The sequence below is a fragment of the Callorhinus ursinus genome, unplaced genomic scaffold, assembly GCF_003265705.2.
Source record: "Callorhinus ursinus isolate GAN/ISIS: 27379988/994484 unplaced genomic scaffold, GSC_fseal_2.0 scaffold107, whole genome shotgun sequence".
NCBI lineage: Eukaryota > Metazoa > Chordata > Mammalia > Carnivora > Otariidae > Callorhinus > Callorhinus ursinus.
Window position 1 is genome coordinate 1,289,744 of NW_027397169.1, and position 8,071 is coordinate 1,297,814.

The window sequence follows — 8,071 nt, forward strand, 5'->3', positions numbered from 1 at the left end:
CTAGACTCTGTCATCACCTGACCCTGTTCTACCATCTAGAAAAACAGCTCAGAAATGTCTCTCTGAACCCAGCCTCCCAAACCTCACCCTTGTCCATCAGTTGTTCTCAACCACACAAAGGACTCAGTCCAGCCGCTCTCCTGCCTCCTCAGGCACTCCCTGTTCTCACTTTATGCTTCCCCAGCTTGGATTTCATGACCCCTCGCTGGCACGCTTCCTCATCTCTCAGCCCCACCTTCACGCCTGCCCAGTGGCAGCGCCGGCTAGAGCTGTAATGTTGCCACCTCTAGGGAAACACGGTCACCAACATGCAGAGCCCTTGACCCCGCAGGCCATCCCGTAAGTCAGTGCGGCTCCCTACCCATCCACCGGCTCTCATCTCTTTACACCCACACGCCCTCCCCTTTTCCCTCCATGGTAACCCGCTTCCTAAATGGCCCTCGATGACTGAAGCCTCCTGGTGTCTGCATCTGGACATGTTCCATCTGCATCAGGCTGACCCACGTGACAAGAGTACCTCGGTGGTGACTTGGGAGAGGAACCGAGGCCTCCCTCCAACAGCAGCACCGGCGTGCCGGCCTGGGAGCCACCTGCCTTGGCAGTGAACCCTCAGCACCAGGCAAGACTTCAGATCACTGTAGCCCCAGCTGATATCCCACTAGGAACTCATCAAAGTCCCTGAGCCAGAACCTTCTAGCTAAGCTGCCCTGAGTTCCTGAGCCACAAAAACTATGAGAGATGACACATGATTATTATTGTCTTCAGTCACCAAGGTTTGGGACAATCTGTTAGGGGGCAACAGATAATAAACACACCCTCGCTTTTGGCAGCTGGTCCTGCCTCCTACTTCTCAGAGCAGTCTTCATGAGAAGGAATCTACCTGCCTGCGCTGCCCCCCAAGCGGCCACGCGCACCATGGTTCCCGCCCTCTTTCCTGTTCCAAACCCGGAGCTGCCTCCCCTTCTGTGTCAGGCCCAGCTCTGCAGCTCTGTTCTGTGCTCTGTCCCGCCTGCCCGTTCAGAAGCTGCGCACAATTGACTGTCTCGCCTGCCCCTCCCGTCCAGCTCGCCAGCTCTACTGGGCCCTTTCTTACACCATGGAAACCCGAGGCAGTGTTTTTCAGTAGTGAAATAAATCTTTTTTTTTTTTTTAAAGATTTTATTTATTTATTTGACAGAGAGGGAGGGAACACGAGCAGGGGGAGTGGGAGAGGGAGAAGAAGCCTACCTGCCGAGCAGGGAGCCCGACGTGGGGCTGGGTCCCAGGACCCTGGGATCATGACCTGAGCCGAAGGCAGATGCTCAATGACCAAGCCACCCAGGTGCCCCGTGAAATAAATCTATCTTAAGAGCAGTTTTCTCTCTGTTACTACCCAGCCCCTCTCTCTGACCACAGACAAAGGGTCTCGCTCTCTGACTCATTTCCCCACATCCCAGCCCCTCCTCAGCCCAGGACACCCTGGTTTCCACCACCACCATTTCAAGGACACGGCCCTTGGTAGAACCACCAGTGTTCTTATTCATAATATCAGAGACTCACACTGTAACTACACTGATAACATTTTTTTATCTGTCAGATCAACAAGGGCCTGGTGGGCCACATCTCCTCTTGGAAAGCCTGTCTGGAAGGGCATGGTCATACACTGCTGGAGCATAATTCCTATGGAAGGAAAGTTGCCAACTTCAAGCAAAACGCAGCAACATTTACGCCTTCCCTGCCAATCACACTTCTAGGAACCTATCTCGAGGATACACAAATACCCTGGCCTTATTTAGAATATCAAAGACCTGGAAACAATACTGCCCATCAACAGGGAATTAGCTCAATAAACTAGGGACTATCCACAGAATGAAGAAACTCGCAGCCAAAAAAGAAAGAGGTGATCTCTAGGTATTGACAGAGATTCTTATCTCCAATAAATTTAAGTGAAAAAAAAATGAAGGTTCAAAGCGGTGTCTATGGAATGTTTCCTTTTTATAAAAAGGGAATGAATGGCCTCCTTTCCCTGGAGTTAGGGAATCAAATATAACTCCATAGAACCAGCTTCTTGAGGTCTCTACATGTGCCCTCCTGGCACCCAACAGATAAATGCAATAAAGGGTGTGAGTGTGAGCAGGGAGGGGAACGTGGGACACTAAGAGTTTGGGCCAGGTGGAGAGAATGAGCTCAGGGCATCTTTGCCTCCTGGGCCTGTGTGGAGACAGATTACTGCCTCTGCCCCAAAGGTGTCCAGATTCTACTCCTCCGAATCTGCGAATGTGTGAGCTTCCATACACAAGGGATTGATTGTGTAGCTGTGATTAAGGTAAGGTTCCTGAGATGGCGAGAGTATCCAGGATTATCTGGGTGAGCCCAAGGTCATCACAAGAGTCTTTACAAGAGGAAGCAAAAGGTCAGGTCAGAAGAGCTGTGATGATGAAAGCAGGAGTCAGAGAGAGAGAGAGAGAGATTTGAAGATGCTACCCACCGGCTCTGAAGATGGAGGCAGAAGCCACAAGCCAAGGAAGGCAGGTGGCCTCTACGAGATGGAAAAGACACGGAAAAGGAGTTTCCCCTGGAGCCTCTGGAAGGAATGCAACTCTGCCGACCGCTGAGGATTTCTACGTTCCAGAATGGCAGAAGAAATCTGTGTTGCTTTAAGCCACAGAGTCTCTGGTAATTTGTTACAGCAGTGACAGGAAAGGAATACAGCCTCTTACATCCAACCTTCCCTGAGGCCTGGAGTTAGTCCAGCAGACCCAGATAACTGCTATGGAGCCTCCTTCCCTTCTGCAGGTGGAGGATGTCTCCTTTCTCCCCACCAGGGACCCAATGTGCAGTTAGGAAGAGCCCAGTCACTGAGCTGAGCAGTGAGAGGGCTGGGATCCAGCCACTCCCGGAGCCCCCAGAGGAAAAGCAGGCTGAGAAGGTGCCTGGGGCACTTTCAGGCCCCAAGGTCCTCATCAAGGTCTTCTGGCAGGTGAAATCTCATAGGAGGGCAGAGGGGTCTGTGCTCAGTTTAGAGATTCAGTGACTCCTGCACCCGGATGTACGTCAGTGCTGGAAGGTCAGAGAGGACGGGCCACCCTGTACCAGGGCTGCCCAGCAGAACTTTCAGGGATGACAGAGATGTCCTCTAACTGCTCTGTGCAACTGGCAGCCACAAGCCACATGTGGCTATTGAGCACTTGAAATGGGGCCAGGAGGACAGAAAGTAATGAAATTTTGATCGTATTTCTCATCGGTTTCATTGCAATAGCTACAGGTGCCTTGTGGCTCCCGCAGGAGACAGGGCAGCCGTGGACATACTCAGGCCCGACTTCTTCCAGGATGCAGAGGAGGGGGCCTGTGAGTGGCAAAGCAGGATGAAAGCATGGGCCTGGGCGAGGGGGAGGCCTGCAGGTTCGCATGGACAGGAGCTGGGGGCAGAGAAGGGCCCGGTATCATCTGGCAAATACAAGCACGAATGAAAGCATCGTTATATTTTCTCAGTTCTAAATTCCTGGGTCTTCTCTTCCCGCTTCTTTCCCATTCCACAACCACCATCCGGGCTTAGGGAACCCTTATCTTACCCCTAAACTTCCTCCTACCACCTCCAGTCTTGCCTCTTAAATCTTCCTTCTGAATCCTGAGGTCCATTTTAACCCACGCACATAGACCAAATGTGAATCACATCGCTACCGTGTCTCTCCACCGATCCTAGAACAGAGTCCAACCTAAGACCTGACCTGGTCCAGCCTGCCCTGCTCTGCACTCCCCACTTTGCTGTCTCGGCTCAGCCATTCCTGTCTTCCCAGCTCATGGAGCACACAAGGCTCTCTCCTGCTTCAGGGCTTGTCTTCATGCAGCTCCCTTTGCCTGAAATGTTCTCTTGAAAATAATCGCACACCCTTGCTCCAGCAACTCTACAGCTAGCTAAATTTGACCCCAACCTTAGCTCTTAAGGTAAATATCAGCCCTTCTCAAGAAGGCTTCCCCGTTCCCTCTATTGAGTTCTCTGTGCCAAGCTCCCACATCACTCCTGTCATTAGGTGTTTAAAATCACAATTCTTGGGCGCCTGGGTGGCTCAGTCAGTTAAGCATCTGTCTTCGGCTCAGGTCATGATCCTGGAGTCCTGGGATCGAGTCCCAAACAGGGCTCCCTGCTCAGTGGGGAGTCTGCTTCTCCCTCTATCCCTCACCCTACTCGTGCTCTCTCTCTCTCAAATAAATAAAATCTTAAAAAAAAAAATAAATAAAATCACAATTCCCTATTAGAATGTAAGTTCCATGGAGGCAGAACAAGGTCAGTTTGGCTCTCCCAGGTCTCTACCATCTGGCCCAGGGCCTGCCTCACGGAGATGATGAGCCATCCTGGTTTGTCTAGAACTGTCCTGGTTTGAACACTAAATGTCCTGTGTCCTGGTAAACCTCTCACTCTCAAATAAACAAGAAGGGTTGATCGCCATACACTGTGCACTCAAAGACTATCTACTGCATGACAAACATTCCCCTCCAAAACATTACAGAAACTCGAGAATGAAAATGGGACATACACACATACATGTAATTAGTAAAACCCAACAATTAAATAGAAGACTACTTAACAGGATCCTCTGTAATGTGAATCACCAGACCATTATTTCAGAAAAGTTTTAAGAAATAAAGTTAATTCCTTCCAGAAGACAAGGTAGAGAGGACAATCTTTGTGGAAACAAATGCCCTACCTTCAACACACAAGCTGTTGGATATTCCTCTATATAATTTTAAATCTCGTTAAGAAAAAAAAATCCACTTCTTCAACCACTGCATCTGGTTGCTGGTCAATTGAATTTTATATTTGTTACTAAAAGAAAGAAGTTCAAAGCACTTTTCCCCCCAGATGTCCCTTTATTGTGAATCTCTGAGGAGGATTTATAGGGCATTAGAAGTCAGATTGAATGTGCCTGAGGAATGCTGCTGAGGAGTTCTGCTAATCTTTACTGGGATGACTTGTAATACTACATATACATATAAAAACTTTATGTATTTATGCTTATATATAAAATCCTGAAATTTTTATTATGGAATGCAAGAAAATCTATTTCTCTATCGTTACACACATTTAGAGATTTACGTATTTGCTTAATGTGTACTTATTTGCATATAACTGTACTTACTGCCTTATTTCCATACACATAACAACACTCACCTTAGTATCTTTCCTTTGAACATAATCCATCAAACATACAAATATTTTTTCTTAAGATACCCTCACTCTTAGCGGCTCTTTGTGTTTACAGCCTGAGCACAGGGAAACCCATTAACAGCTCCTCTGCACAGTGGAGGCTGCTGGAACCTGTTACAAGTTCCTCAGCGTCCTCACCTGGTCACAGAAATCCACGGATCAGTGAGGCTGGTGGACCCTGAAGCTGGTTTTAACACCAACTTGAGCTCAAGAGATGCTTTTCTTTTCTGGGGAAAAAAAAAAAGGCACAAAGATTTTTAAGGCCTTTTTACCGCGAATAAGTGCTTTTAGAAAAATAGACCACCCCATCCATCTTTTTTTTTTTTTCATTTGCTTAAAGTGTAAATGTTGGCAGTGACTGGATTTACCTGATTCCCACCCAACCATCTTCACCCCAAGTGGGAGGAAAGCAGTGTCATGCTGTGTGTGCATTCCACTTGCTCAACTCATCTGGCTGGATAAAGATTTTATGGTGACTACATATGCTTCATTTTTTTTAAATTTTTTAAAAAGATTTTATTTTAGAGAGAGTGCGGGGCGGGGGGGAGAAGGAGCAGTAGAGGGGAGAGTGGGGGAAAGAATCTCAGGCAGACTCCATGCTGAACAAGGAGCCCGAAGGTGGCTGGATCCCAGGACCCTGAGATCATGACCTAAGCAGAAACCCAAGAGTCCGGTGCTTAACCAACTGAGCCACCCCAGGCACCCTCTGACTCCACTTCAAACATGGCTTGTCACTTAGGGGGCGGATAAGTGGCTCAGCTGACTTTGAAACAATTTCCAAGGTTGACCCAAGACTTCAGATATTTTGGGGCCCTACAGGAGGATTTCCCGACCCCGGCACTATTGATAATGCATCGTTGTGGGGGGCTGTTCCGTGCACCGTAAGATGCTGAGCAGCATCCCTGGCCTCCACCCGCTAGATGTTAGTTGCGCCTCCCCACACCCCCATTTGTACAACCAAAACAATGCCTCCAGACATTGCTCAAAGTCCCCGGGGAGGGGAGCAAAATCACCCCCCAGAGTAGGGGGAGCGGCGGCGTCCAGAGTTGGGAGGAACAGCAGCTTCGGACCGACCTGAGGAAACAGCCCAGGGGAGGAAACTGGGCTCCGGCTGGGGACGGAGGGACGCGGGGACGCCAGAGCCCGAAATCCGGAATGCCCGCGGCCCGTGCCCCTCCCTGGGCGCCTACTGGAAGCCCTGGACTGCCCGCCGCGCACCGAGTCCGGCCCCTCGCCCAGAGGCCAAACATACCACGTGAAGCCGGTCCCGCGCGGAGAAGACCGCGCACCCCACGCAGCTAGCCACCCGAGGCTCCTTGCACCGCACCGCCCCACGCTTCCGCTTCCGGTCTCGGGCTGGCCGCCTCGCGCCCCAGTTCCGGTTTCTGTCGAGCCGCCGCGGAGAGGGACGTTTAGGGGCTCTGGGTGGGGTCGGGCGAGGTCGACCGCCGCGTACCCCAGCCTCGGGAGGGGATTTCTAGTTCAATTAGTGAGGGCCCCACGGCCCCGGCCTGGATCAGCACCTGGGACGGAGACCAGTCCTAGGGGCGGGGCTGTGGGCGGTGCCAGGCATCCGGGCGGAGATCAGGTCTGTGGGTGGGACTGTGGGCGGGAACAGCGAGACGGCGGGCGGGCAGGTGGGCGGAGACCACAGCTGGGGCGGGGCAGTGGGCGGGGTCGTAGTCAAGAGGAGGTGTGGTGGGCGGAGACCAATTCCAGGGGCAGGAGTGTGGCTGGAATAGGCTTGGTGGGCGGGATGGTGGGAGGAAATCAGCTCCAGGGGCGGGGCTGGAGTCGGGGCTTTGCGTGTATCCCTAGACTGCACTGGTAGCAGGATGCGCGAGAAACTTCGCTACAGTCCTGTCTCCACGTTCACACAGCCTCGCACAATCCTAAAGAACGACGTGTCCATATTTAGGGCTTTTAATTTTTTGTGCATGTTTGCTGTCTTAATTTCTTTAAAAATGGATTATATGTGCACATTGCTCTACAACTTGCCTTAGAGATCTAACGCTATTTTTAAGAATTTTCGCGGGACAGGGAGGGTACTAGGTCATAGATACACATACAGGAAAACTTTAAAAAGCGATACAAAGTCAGTAAAATATCCTCACTCCCAGCACTGTCTCCCAGTCCTTTGCCCAGAGATAAACATCCTTTCCTCCTCTATTCTTTTAGATATAGGTGTATATGTATGCGTATGTATATGTTCAAGCCCAAGAGGGATGTCGGCAAGCAACAACTGAAACTGATAAACTGTCCCATGCATCTGGAACTACGGAAAGGAGATTTAAATTCCTGGTGGAGAGGGATAAACCGTGATGAATTGATAGAAAGAAAGACTTTACATTTAAAAAGTCAAAAGAAAAAAATGAGAAAGAAAATGTATTCATAATATCCTACCTGGCATATCAACAGATAAGATTCATATGTCATTAGGTGCTAAATATTTATGTAATAAAACAATAGACATTGACTTTTGGTTTATCCTGATTCATTAAATAATTATATTGGATAAGGGAAGTTATGTTTTAAGATATGTAAGAGAACTACATGCTATTTTTTCAGAGAAGTTATTAGAAAAAGTCAAAAGCTGAAAAATGAAAACACTGAATAAGGAGATAATTTAGAAATACAGAATTACAATTTACTATAAAGAAGTTGTTTCGGGGAGTCAGAAAAGAGGACAGCTTTTCATTATAAGGCTTTAAGTATTATTTATATTCCAAAGGGATCATCAAACTGTAAGAAGAATTTATAAAAGTGATTCACTTTGCAACAACAATGTATTTTGAAAACTTCCGTCTTCTAGCATTAAAAAAAGCTATAGTCATCCTTGTGGAAAAATGAATAGAGCATTAATTTCCAATGTACATGATGATAAGC

The 8,071-nt window shown here is 48.9% G+C and overlaps 1 long non-coding RNA gene and 1 pseudogene across 1 annotated transcript; one reads left to right on the forward strand and one right to left on the reverse strand.

Moving 5' to 3' along the window:
* The window catches only part of LOC112816456 (uncharacterized), a 117,207-nt pseudogene extending 110,633 nt beyond the window's left edge, over positions 1–6,574 (reverse strand).
* A 3-nt stretch (positions 6,575–6,577) lies between these two features.
* Positions 6,578–7,661, forward strand: LOC141371835 (uncharacterized). The gene is made up of 2 exons (XR_012377092.1): positions 6,578–6,773; positions 7,364–7,661. It is a non-coding gene; the product is annotated as an uncharacterized lncRNA (long non-coding RNA).
* Positions 7,662–8,071: the final 410 nt, after the last annotated feature.